General features: G+C 38.2%; 1 protein-coding gene across 5 annotated transcripts in view; it reads right to left on the minus strand.

The window, feature by feature from the left end:
* Window positions 1-9327: 9327 nt before the first annotated feature.
* Window positions 9328-12510, minus strand: part of LOC124794689 (protein lingerer) — a 121131-nt gene continuing 117948 nt past the window's right edge. For all 5 annotated transcript variants that reach the window (XM_047258241.1, XM_047258243.1, XM_047258242.1 and 2 more), the window contains one exon: window positions 9328-10866. The gene's annotated coding sequence lies outside the window, so the exon portion shown is untranslated. The remainder of the gene's footprint in view (window positions 10867-12510) is intronic.

Consider the following 12510-nt stretch of genomic DNA (forward strand, 5'->3'; position numbering starts at 1 on the left):
AGATAAGTCGTAGGGTCAGTATTGCCTCACGTGTTCCAGTATTTCTACGGAATCCAAACTGATCTTTCCCGAGGTCGGCTTCTACCAGTTTTACCATTTGTCTGTAAGGAATTCGTGTTAGTATTTTGCAGCCGTGACTTATAAAACTGATAGTTCGGTAATTTTCACATCTGTCAACGCCTGCTTTCTTTGGGATTGGAATTATTATATTCTTCTTGAAGTCTGAGGGTATTTCGCCTCTCTCATACATTTTGCTCACCAGATGGTATAGTTTTGTTGGGACTGGCTCTCCCAAGGCCGTCAGTAGTTCTAATGGAATGTTATCTACTCCTGGGGCCTTGTTTCGGCTCAGGTCTTTCAGTGCTCTGTCAAACACTTCATGCAGTATCGTATCTCCCATTTCATCTTCATCTACATGTACATTCTCTTCCCTTTCTATAACATTGCCCTCAAGTACATCGTCCTTGTATAGTCCCTCTGTATGCTCCTTCCATCTTTCTGCTTTCCCTTCTTTGCTTAGAACTGGGTTTCCATCTGAGCTCTTGATATTCATACAAGTGGTTCTCTTTTATCCAAAGGTCTCTTTAATTTTCCTGTACGCTGTATCTATCTTACCCCTAGTGAGATAAGCCTCTACATCCTTACATTTGTCCTCTAGCCATGCCTGCTTAGCCATTTTGCACTTCCTGTCGATCTCATTTTTGAGACGTTTGTATTCCTTTTTGCCTGCTTCATTTACTGCATTTTTGTATTTTCTCTTTTCATCAATTAAATTCAGTATTTCTTCTGTTACCCAAGGGTTTCTACTAGCCCTCGTCTTTTTACCTATTTGATCCGCTGCTGCCTTCACTATTTCATCCCTCAAAGCTACCCATTCTTCTTCTACTGTATTTCCTTCCCCCATTCCTGTCAATTGTTCCCTTATGCTCTCCCTGAAACCCTGTACAACCTCTGGTTTAGTCAGTTTATCCAGGTCCCATCTCCTTAAATTCCCACCTTTTGCAGTTTCTTCAGTTTTAATCTATAGTTCATAACCAATAGATTGTGGTCAGAGTCCACATCTGCCCCTGGAAATGTCTTACAATTTAAAATCTGGTTCCTAAATCTCTGTCTTACCATTATATAATCTATCTGTAACCTGTCAGTATCTCCAGGGTTCTTCCATGTATACAACCTTCTTTTATGATTCTTGAACCAAGTGTTAGCTATGATTAAGTTATGCTATGTGCAAAATTCTACCAGGCGGCTTCCTGTTTCATTTCTTAGCCCCAATCCATATTCACCTACTATGTTTCCTTCTCTCCCTTTTCCTAATATCGAATTCCAGTCACCCATGACTATTAAATTTTCGTCTCCCTTCACTGCCTGAATAATTTCTTTTATCTCATCATACATTTCTTCAATTTCTTCATCAATTGCAGAGCTAGTTAGCATATAGAGTTGTACTACTGTGGTAGGCGTGGGCTTCGTGTCTATCTTGGCCACAATACTGCGTTCACTATGTTGTTTGTAGTAGCTTACCCGAGCTCCTATTTTTTTTATTCATTATTAAACCTACTCCTGCATTACCCCTATTTGATTTTGTATTTATAAACCTGTATTCACCTGACCAAAAGTCTTGTTCCTCCTGCCACCGAACTTCGCTAATTCCCACTATATCTAACTTTAACCTATCCATTTCCCTTTTTAAATTTTCTAATCTACCTGCCCAATTAAGGGATCTGACATTCCACGCTCCGATCCGTAGAACGCCAGTTTTCTTTCTCCTGATAACGACGTCCTCTTGAGTAGTCCCCGCCCGGAGATCCGAATGGGGTACTATTTTACCCAAGAGGACGCCATCATCATTTATCCATACAGTAAAGCTGCATGCCCTCGGGAAAAATTACGGCCGTAGTTTCCCCTTGCTTTCAGCCATTCGCAGTACCAGCACAGCAAGGCCGTTTTGGGTAGTGTTACAAGGCCAGATCAGTCAATCATCCAGACTGTTGCCCCTGCAACTACTGAAAAGGCTGCTGCCGCTCTTCAGGAACCATACGTTTGTCTGGCCTCTCAACACATACCCCTCTGTTGTGGTTGCACCTACGGTATAGTTATCTGTATCGCTGAGGCACGCAAGCCTCCCCACCAACGGCAAGGTCTATGGTTCATGGGGGGGGGGGAGATTCACATTATGTGATTTCAAACAAGCAATAATGACCTGCTTGAATGAGTAGCAGACATCAATGATAATTTGCTATATGAATTGTTGTAAAAATCTCTAGGACCTAGCTGATAATTAAAACAGAATGGACAATAAGTGGAACTAATCAATATGATCCGTTCAAGTTTTGCACTTAGAAGTACCTCATTATGTGTTGACCTAAAGCCAAGACTTTTTGCTTGTTTTGTATATTGTCTTACATAGCAGAGTGTCTACAGTGAATAAAATATTTATTCAGCACAAATGATCAGTATGAATATTTTTGCAAATACATAACTACATATTTAGCAGCACACTTACAATAATTACTAAATAGTTTTCTTTATTTGCTGGTAGATAGATAACAATACATCTTGTACAAGCTTCTTTAAGCATCTTTGAATTCTTGCATCAACTTCCTATTATATTTTCTATTTGAAAAGTTCTATCAGCTACGGACACGTTTAACGGGACTAGAGGAAATAAAGTTAATTGTGGGGTGTTATTACTGGCCACCAGGTTCCATCGTGACAGTTCTAGAATCATTCAAAGGGAGTCTACATTCTGTAGTGCACAAGTACCCGGATCATGCTATATTAGTCGGAGGCGACTTCAGCCTACCTAGTATAGACTGGGATGTCTATGGATTCATTACAGGTGGTACAGACAAGCCATTGTGTGAATTACTTTTGAACACATTATCTTGAGCTGCTAAATCGACAGCCAATGCGTAATGGAAATATTTTAGATCTGGTAGCCACGAACAGACCAGACCTCATTGACTGTGTCAGTGTTGAGACAGGGATTAGTGATCATGATGTTGTCATTACAACTATGGTTACGAAAGTTAAAAAGTCAGTCAAGAAGGCTAGGAGAGTATTCTTACTAGAAAGAGCAGATAAGCAGTTGTTAGCATCCCACTTAGTAAATGAACTGACTTCATTTACTTCCAGTACAATGGACGTGGAAGAATTATGGGCAAATTTTAAACACATTGTAAATCACGCATTGGATAAGCATGTGCTGAAAAAGTGGGTTACGGACGGAAAAGACCCACCATGGTTTAACAGCACAATTCGGAGAATGCTCAGGAAGCAAAGGCAGTTGCACTCGCAGTACAAGAAAGATCGGGAGAATGAGGACAGGCAAAAGTTAGTAGAGATTCGTGCTGCTGTAAAAAGAGTGATGCGTGAAGAATTCAACCACTACCACCATCATACCTTAGCAAAAGATCTTGCTGAAAACCCAAGGAAATTCTGGTCTTACGCAAAATCGTTAAGTGGGTCGAAAGCTTCCATCCAGTCACTCACTGATCAGTCTGGCCTGGCAACAGAAGACAGCAAAATGAAAGATGAAATTTGAAATTTAACATTTGAGAAATCTTTCTTGCAGGAGGATCGTACAAACATACCGCCGTTTGAGTCTCCTACAGATTCCTGTATGGAGGACATAGTGATAGACATCCCTGGGGTTGTGAAGCAGCTGAATGGGTTGAAAATAAATAAATCACCAGGACCTGATGGGATTCCAATTCGGTTTTACAGAGAGTACTCTACTGCATTGGCTCCTTACTTAGCATGCATTCATCGCGAATCTCTTGCCCAACGTAAAGTCCCGAGTGACTGGAAAAAAGCGCAGGTGACGCCTGTATATAAGAAGGGTAGAAGGATGGATCCTCAAAATTATAGACCAATATCCTTAACATAGGTTTGTTGCAGGATTCTTGAACATATTCTCAGTTCGAATATAATGAACTTCCTTGAGACAGAGAAGTTGCTGTCCATGCATCAGTACAGCTTTAGAAAGCATCGCTCCTGCGAAACGCAACTCGCCCTTTTTTCACATGATAACTTGCAAACCATGGATGAAGGGTATCAGATGGATGCCATATTCCTTGACTTCCGGAAAGCGTTTGACTCGGTGCCCCACTGCAGACTCCTAACTAAGGTACGGGGATTGGTTCCCAAGTATGTGAGTGGCTCGAAGACTTCTTAAGTAATAGAACCCAGTACGTTGTCCTCGATGGTGAGTGTTCATCGGAGGTGAGGGAATCATCTGGAGTGCCCCAGGGAAGTGTTGTAGGTCCGCTGTTGTTTTCTATCTACATAAATGATCTTTTGGATAGGGTGGATAGCAATGTGCGACTGTTTGCTGATGATGCTGTGGTGCACGGGAAGGTGTCATCGTTGAGTGACTGTAGGATGATACAAGATGACTTGGACAGGATTTGTGATTGGTGTAAAGAATGGCAGCTAACTCTAAATATATATAAATGTAAATTAATGCAGATGAATAGGAAAAAGAATTCTGTAATGTTTGAATACTCCATTAGTAGTGTAGCGCTTGACACAGTCACATCGATTAAATATTTGGGTGTAACATTGCAGAGCGATATGAAGTGGGACAAGCGTGTAATGGCAGTTGTGGGGAAGGCGGATAGTCGTCTTCGGTTCATTGGTAGAATTTGGGAAGATGTGGTTTGTCTGTAAAGGAGACTGCTTATAAAACACTAATACGACCTATTCTTGAGTACTGCTCGAGCGTTTGGGATCCCTATCACGTCGGATTGAGGGAGGACATAGAAGCAATTCAGAGGCGGGCTGCTAGATTTGTTACTGGTAGGTTTGATCATCACGCGAGTGTTACGGAAATGCTTCAGGAGTTCGGGTGGGAGTCTCTAGAGGAAAGGAGGCATTCTTTTCATGAATCGCTACTGAGGAAATTTAGAGAACCAGCATTTGAGGCTGACTGCAGCACAGTTTTACTGCCGCCAACTTACATTTTGAGGAAAGACCACAAAGATAAGATAAGAGAGATTAGGGCTCGTACAGAGGCATATACACAGTCATTTTTCCCTTGTTCTGTTTGGGAGTGGAACAGGGAGAGAAGATGCTAGTTGTGGTACGAGGTACCCTCCGCCACGCACCGTATGGTGGATTGCGGAGTATGTATGTAGATGTAGATATGAAACAGAATAGTTTGTTGCAAAGCTGTATGACAATTAGTGATGTATTGTACAAGACCTGTTTATACATATTAAATGTGAAGTTTCTACCAATAGCAGGCTTTTTTTCTTTTTCTTTTGTATTGTTAATGTACACCAGGACCAGCTAAATGCTGCACACTGTGCTAAAGTGCAACAGTGCGGCACAGGTGCGCACATCACAGAAAGCAGACAAAGCAAAACAGCAACATCTGTGGCCAGGCACATATATCAAATGAGCAGTGGCAGTTCCGCTTCCTTGTTTGTGTGGTACCAGGAGACCAAAGCATATCCAGTCTTGCTTCCCTCTGGAGACCGTAGCCTTACATGAGGTGTACTGAGAAATTGCGAGTATTGCAAAAAAGCAAAGAATGGGAGATTTGTGTTTTTAGTCATTTAAACACGACTGGGAACTACAACTCTTCTCAACAGCAGTAAGTGAAAACACAGTGTTTCCTATGCCACTGAATAATAGGTGGCCAGCACAAGTTCACAATTGAAACAGAAAGACACTATGATTCATTTCATAAAGAGACTATTGTACTGAACAGTGAAGAACGGCAAATGCGCTTAAGAAAATGGATGAGGCACATCAACATGTTATAATTTATACATCTTGAACTCTTCATTTCTTGTGTTAACATTTGCATCTATTTTGCTGTATAACATACTATTTTCAATTTTCCAGAATGACAATCATAGTACATCTGCACTGCGATTAAGTTTCAAAACTGCATTAAGAATAGAAAGGTCTGGGGAACTGTTTTCTGAAGGGGGTTTTGTGTGTGTGTGCGTGTGCGAGTGTATACCGTCCTTTTCCCCCCCTGAGGTAAGTCTTTCCTCTTCCGGGATTGAAATGACTCCTTACCCTCTCCCTTAAAACCCACATCCTTTCGTCTTTCCGTCTCCTTGCCTCTTTCCTGATGAAGCAACCTTGGGTTGCGAAAGCTCGAAATTTGTGTGTGTGTTTTTTACTGTCTCCTATCAACATACCAACGCTTTCGTTTGGTAAGTTACAGCATCTTTGTTTTTAGATATAAATATCTTACACGCACATACAAAAATCTAACATGATATCAGGCAATCTCGGAAGCCACTGATGCAATGTGAGAGCTGCACATCTCGAACTGCCAGAGAAGTAGTGCTGCACTCTTAGATGAAAATCATGCCATGCAGTTGCAATTGAACTGCACCTGTTGAATGGAAGTACACTAAATGCCTATTGGTGCAGTGTTATCACCATCTCACTACAGTGCACAGTAGTAACATATGGGCAAGCAAGTGAGCTAGTTGCAATAGGGAGACTCGAGTTGGTAGGCAGATGAACCAGCAATTTGCAGCTGACACCAAGATAAGATTTTAGTTTCAATGTGTGATCCCCAGTTTCTATCTTCATTCATGTAGATTTTATCTTGTGAAATTGGATTAATGGTTTTGAAACACAATGCGAACTGTTTAGTAAATAAAATAATACTGGCTGAGAGCTCTAAGATAGTCAAAATTATATATTTAATGCAAAATATCATGAAATTTTAAAATTTCATCTTTTGGGTGTTGATCGTTTAAAAAATATGAAATGACATGAGTGAGTTTTTCATATTTGCTCATAGTTACATAACTACGAATAGCTATTTGTAAGTGAAAGCATCATTCCACAATGATGGGATGACAAATTAAATTAAAAAACTATAGAAGATATAACAAAGTAGTATTCTAAATTAGAATGTCTTTTCAAAGAAAATTTAATCTCAATAGCTCAGAATCACTCATCGAAAGTAAGTGCTTATGTGATTTTCATACTAAATAGATAATGGCATCTAGTTAGCATTTAATTCTTCATTTATTTATACGTGATTTCATGTAGATTTAACGGGAATTACATATTATATACAATCAGATGCATCAGGCAACTCGCACTGCTGGTCAGAGATGAAAATATCTCCCTTCTTTAGTGTTCTAAGTGCAATTTTTGTTTTCTCACAGGCTTGCCATGAAAACATTTAGGGAATTTTCCACCCAAGTTATAGACAAAATTGTAATGTTAGACAATACTTACCTATTAGAAGCACTGAATGATTACAATAAAGGACATTTCAGGAAAGAAACAACAAACAAGTGAGGAAATGCAAGCACATAACAGCATAGAAATATGACTAGTTTTTAAACTACAACATATTTTCCAGTTGAAGTATGTGCTCTTACTTGAACCACATACACAAATTATGATCCACTGCTAGTGTGGCACGTCCACCGTATGTGGGTGCATTTGGTTGTCTGTGCGAGAATGCATAATTTACCCAGATAAAAAGTGGTAGCCCAAAAGCTAATGATAACTGTGCTGTGAAGTGCTCCACCCATCAATCAAGTTCAGGTGAGTGGCTGGGCATCTTTTCTCACTTTTGTTTACTGAAGTGAACAGTTTCTATTTTTACAATACTATTAGTGACTTTATGAGCATTGTGATAAATGTTAAAAATTCAATTCTCCCGTGCAGTATTCAGATGGATGGTAGCTGGGACTGTTACTATGATTCTCCCGTGCAGTATTCAGATGGATGGTAGCTGGGACTGTTACTATGACTCTCCCTGCCATGTGGCAGGCACCGCTGACCTATTTGACGAACTGTATTGCCTTAAACAACAAACAAGTGGATATGGTATTTTGTTCTGCTGGTAGAATGGGTGGATCTTGGATAGCAGGCCCAACAAAGGACTCCACATTCAGGTGAACAAATCTGTCAGAATGCACTCACTCATCGGTCTGTGAAAAGCTGCTTTATGATAATCACTTGCAGCATACTCTACAATGAAAATGACTACATTAGGCATTGAAATTCTATGCTGAAAAATGGAGAAGTCAACATGGCTGGACACCCAAAAATATCTCTCTCAATTGTGCTGAGAAAACTAAAGCAATCACTGTGCTGAGAAAACTAAAGCAATCACAAGTATCAATACTTTCTTTCAACATTTTAAAATGAACTTTTAACATGTAGAAAAACACAGGTTACATCAAACACAGCCAATCTAGTCTAGTGGGCAAGAATAATTTTTTTCTAGATTTTCTGCATTTATGACAAGGAACAATGCTTAAGATTGTACGCAGCTCGTAGGTAACAATCTCTTGCTGGTGTGCCAATGATTATATTCCCAGTATCATGGAAATAACTTCCATCTCCGTACTTTAGGGGACTCACATAATTATTCAGTGATTCAGTGTATGTATTTTCCTCCAACTGTCAAAAAACACTGGAAAATATTCAAGTCTCTTGCAATACCAGCCATTACAGAGAAATCAAGCATTGTGCAGTACATCTCTGAAAGATTCTAGAAAAGAAATTTTTTACAGTTTAATAAGCCACAGAACCAGGTTATATGGTGTACTAAAAGTTTAATGTGCTTAAACTGAAAAGCTTCCGCCTTTTGTGAAATTCAAGTTAATGATAATATAATGATTATACTCACTGGATTATTTTAGAAGAACAAATGTGGCTTCTAAGATTTCTTGGAAAAAAGAAAAATATGTCTATTCAAATATGAAATGAGCAGAAAATGATTTGTATTTCTTTCCTTTGACACATGGTACTGGTAAATTACAGTGATAACAAACAAAGCGTGGTAAAAATTGCTCCATCATTGACAAATCGAAATTTATCCAAATGTAATTGACTAGTATATCATATGCAAGTCTATTTCAAAACCACTTTGCTAATTAGGAGTTCGAAGAGAAAGCACAACATATGACAAATTTCTGACCTTCAGAAAATAATGTGGAGAAGCTCCATGTCAAAAATAGAAGAACACTCTTTTAAATGACTGACATATGCTCAGAAAATTGTTCATTTGATTACGAACAATTCACATCCTTAAGGCATCATCATTTAGAAGATATAATACAAAACTAAGTTACATACTGTTCATAATTCTTGTATATTACAGCACTTTCTTTATGCACGCAGATCATTACTATATGTTACTGTTGTCTTTGGTCTAGTTTCTTATTTTCTTTAATCAACAAATATAACATGTGCTTATTTCATTTTGCTCATGCCTTGTTATGATAATATCATTGGGAAAAAATTTAAGAGATGGTATCAACAAGATAAATGCTCAAATTCACTTTCATGCGTATGTTTTATACACTGTAGACAAGAAAAGACAAGTTCAGTGTTGAAAAATTGCTATGTAATTACAAATCAAATTGTCCATTTGCTGTACACTGATTGTAAGATGTATTCTATAATCAAATCTCAGCCTTTTTCATAAAAATTCTTTACTAATCTATTTAACTGTACACAATATTGGCCAGTGCTACTTTGTTACTGCTTGGTGTGAAGTCCCAAATATTAAAGCTTGCACAAAATTTACAAATATGAAAACCACTATATTTTAAACAACAATGAGGTAACAACAATTACAATTCTGAAGTCATTAAAAAGATGTAAAAAACAACATAATTTTTGCAACCCAATTACACCTATTTATTAATTAGCCTTTGTACATGCTCGTTTTATAAGCTTCTACCTCCAAGCTTACACTGGCCAATGTGATCTCCAAATTTATACATTAGCTCCTTAAATCAGCCATCAGCTTGGAAATATTTATGGGCCTACAGAGATCACACAGGTTCTCAAATAGTAATATTGTCCATACAACTTGCACCAAAAATATAGTGAATGGCCATTAGTATATCTTTCTTTCCCCCCTTAATTGAAAAATGAGCAACAGCAGCCACTGTTGTATAAACCACAAAATGGAATACAAAATACAGAAAGAAAATATTAAATATTTATATTAATTTGATAAGTTATTTATCATCTCTTATCATACTTACAAAACAACTAAGCTACTCATATAATACACAGGGTTGAGATATAGCTTTCTTTGAACACTACAAGTACACTACAAGTTTATCGAACTCTAATACGTGACAGGATGCGTAAGCCCATGAGGGCTAGCAACAGTTTGTCTCTCTGTGACACATTCTGAACAAGAGAGAAAAATAAAGTCAGAAAGCAAACCAAACAGTCTTTTTAGAGATCACTCAGCTTGTGCCTAAGTGTGTAAGCGGGCTCATCCCATCCAAATGCCACAGCAATTGCTTTGGTAGAGGTTTTTTTCCGGATCATGCAATGAAATAACAAAAATATAGAAATGAATATTAATTTAATTCACTTTAATTCTTCACAAATAAAAACATTCTATACAAGAAAGGGGATGGTACCGCTATTCAATCATTTACAAATGTATGAGGTTTCCTATACACTTTAAGCTAACAAAAATACAATGCAATTTAATCTGTGAACTGTTACTGGAGACCATGAATCCTATTAACAGAAGAAACAATACAAACAACTACTTTAAGTCTTAGAACATGCGCTGCAAAATATTAATACAATGAAAATGAGTGAAATCTTAAGTCATGATCCAACATTTTCTTGCCTTAGGAAATGGCTCTATAATTTGGACAGATTGCATATTAAATTTAAAACAAGGGATGAAAAACTGAACACATTAACAGTGTTTAATTTGGAAAACAGTGAGCCATGTTGTACCATTACGAAGCACCTGTTAAAGACTATGGCAGTGGTACTCAGACTCTCAGTATGGAGCCGGTAAGATGGTCTTTAAGTTTGCTTGGCACTGGACTTGTTGGGTTGAGCTGATGTCTGTGACCACTGGTTTCGACCACTGCCGTTGTCCTGAAGCAAAAAGAGATACATTGTGAGTATAGTAACCAAGCTCATTTTTTTTCCCTTTTTTTGGTGTGTGTGTGTGTGTGTGTGTGTGTGTGTGTGTGTGTGTGTGTGTGTGTGTGTGTGTGTGTGTGTGTGGAGGGGAGGGGGGGGGGGGGGGAGGGGGGGAGGAGGAGGAGGAGGAACAGTCGTACAGGTATTATGAACATTAAAAAGAAAAATGAATCCATAGCAACATTTCAAAGGCATTGAAGAGATCTCTCTTTAAATGCTCACCAAATTCATTAAGTATTGATTTACTACAAGTCATTCTTAACAAGGCATTGTTTTTTACTTCAAAAGCTTCAAACAACTTTTCTTTAAATATCTGGAAAAACAATTTTTCCACCAATAATCATTTGTTTAACAATTATGCAGGTGAATACCATAGTTTTACTTTCCAGTTTTTCCATGTCCGTGATGGACATTTTCTCTTCAGCCACTGAACAACTGTCTGGTAATATAATTTGCATAACTATAATTTTTTTGCAGCAATATTGGCTTATCACAGAATTGCTTTTTTTTCTGGCTTTGTTTCCACTAAACTCACAACTAAGAGCTTGCTAAAAATATTGGAAGACAGAATGCTTTCAGCATAAATAGTGAGCTTCTGAAGTCAGCAATTTTGTGACTGACTGCACAGTATTTTCTTACATTTTTGTGTGTGTTTTCATTAACATTTAAACAAATTTATGCAAAGTTACCAGTATATTTTAGCTCTATCTTCCTGATACTACACACATCCACGCAAACTGGCTGGAAATGTGAGTGAAGGGTAACAATTATTGGAAAAACTATTTTGTTCTACCTACCCTTCTTTTCTTGTTACTGAAATTCTGTACTAGTACAAAATACTTCACACATGTGAAAACTTCCTCTCATCCTTCCTCCTTACAAAAAATGTACACAGCTGATATGATTCAGGCTGGACACTTAAGTATTAGCTACATTCAACAGTGTTCTATTTCCACATTCTGTCCACTTTAGTTTCAAATCAACCTGAAACTGAACATTCTTTTAAAGGTATCCAATATCTAGAAATTGTGGCCTGTTTTTGCTGTGGTCTTCAGTCCAAAGACTGGTTTTATGCAGCTCTCCATACTACTCTCTTCATGCAAGCCTCTTCATCTCCGAGTAACTACTGCAACCTACAACCCTCGGAATCTGCTTACTGTATTCATCTCTTGGTCTCCCTCTACGATTTTTAACCTCCCATGCTTCCCTCCAGTACTAAATTGGTGATCCCTTGATGCCTCAGAATGCGTCCTAACAACCAATTCCTTCTTCTGGTAAGATTGTATTACAGATTTCTCATCTCCCCAATTTTATTCAGTACCTCCTCGTTAGTTACATGGTCTACCCATTTAATCTTCAGTATTCTTCTGCAGCACCACATTACATTTCAAAAGCTTCTACTCTCTTCTTGTCTAAACTGTTTATCGTCCATGTTTCACTTCCATACATGGCTACACGACTTCCTGATGCTTAAGTCTATACTACATGTTAACAACTTTCTCTTCTTCCAGAAGGCTTGTCTTGCCATTGTCAATCTAAATTTTGTATCCTCCCTACTTTGACTATCAACAGTTATCTTGCTATCTTGCTTCCCTC

Source organism: Schistocerca piceifrons, chromosome 4 (genome assembly GCF_021461385.2).
Source record: "Schistocerca piceifrons isolate TAMUIC-IGC-003096 chromosome 4, iqSchPice1.1, whole genome shotgun sequence".
NCBI lineage: Eukaryota > Metazoa > Arthropoda > Insecta > Orthoptera > Acrididae > Schistocerca > Schistocerca piceifrons.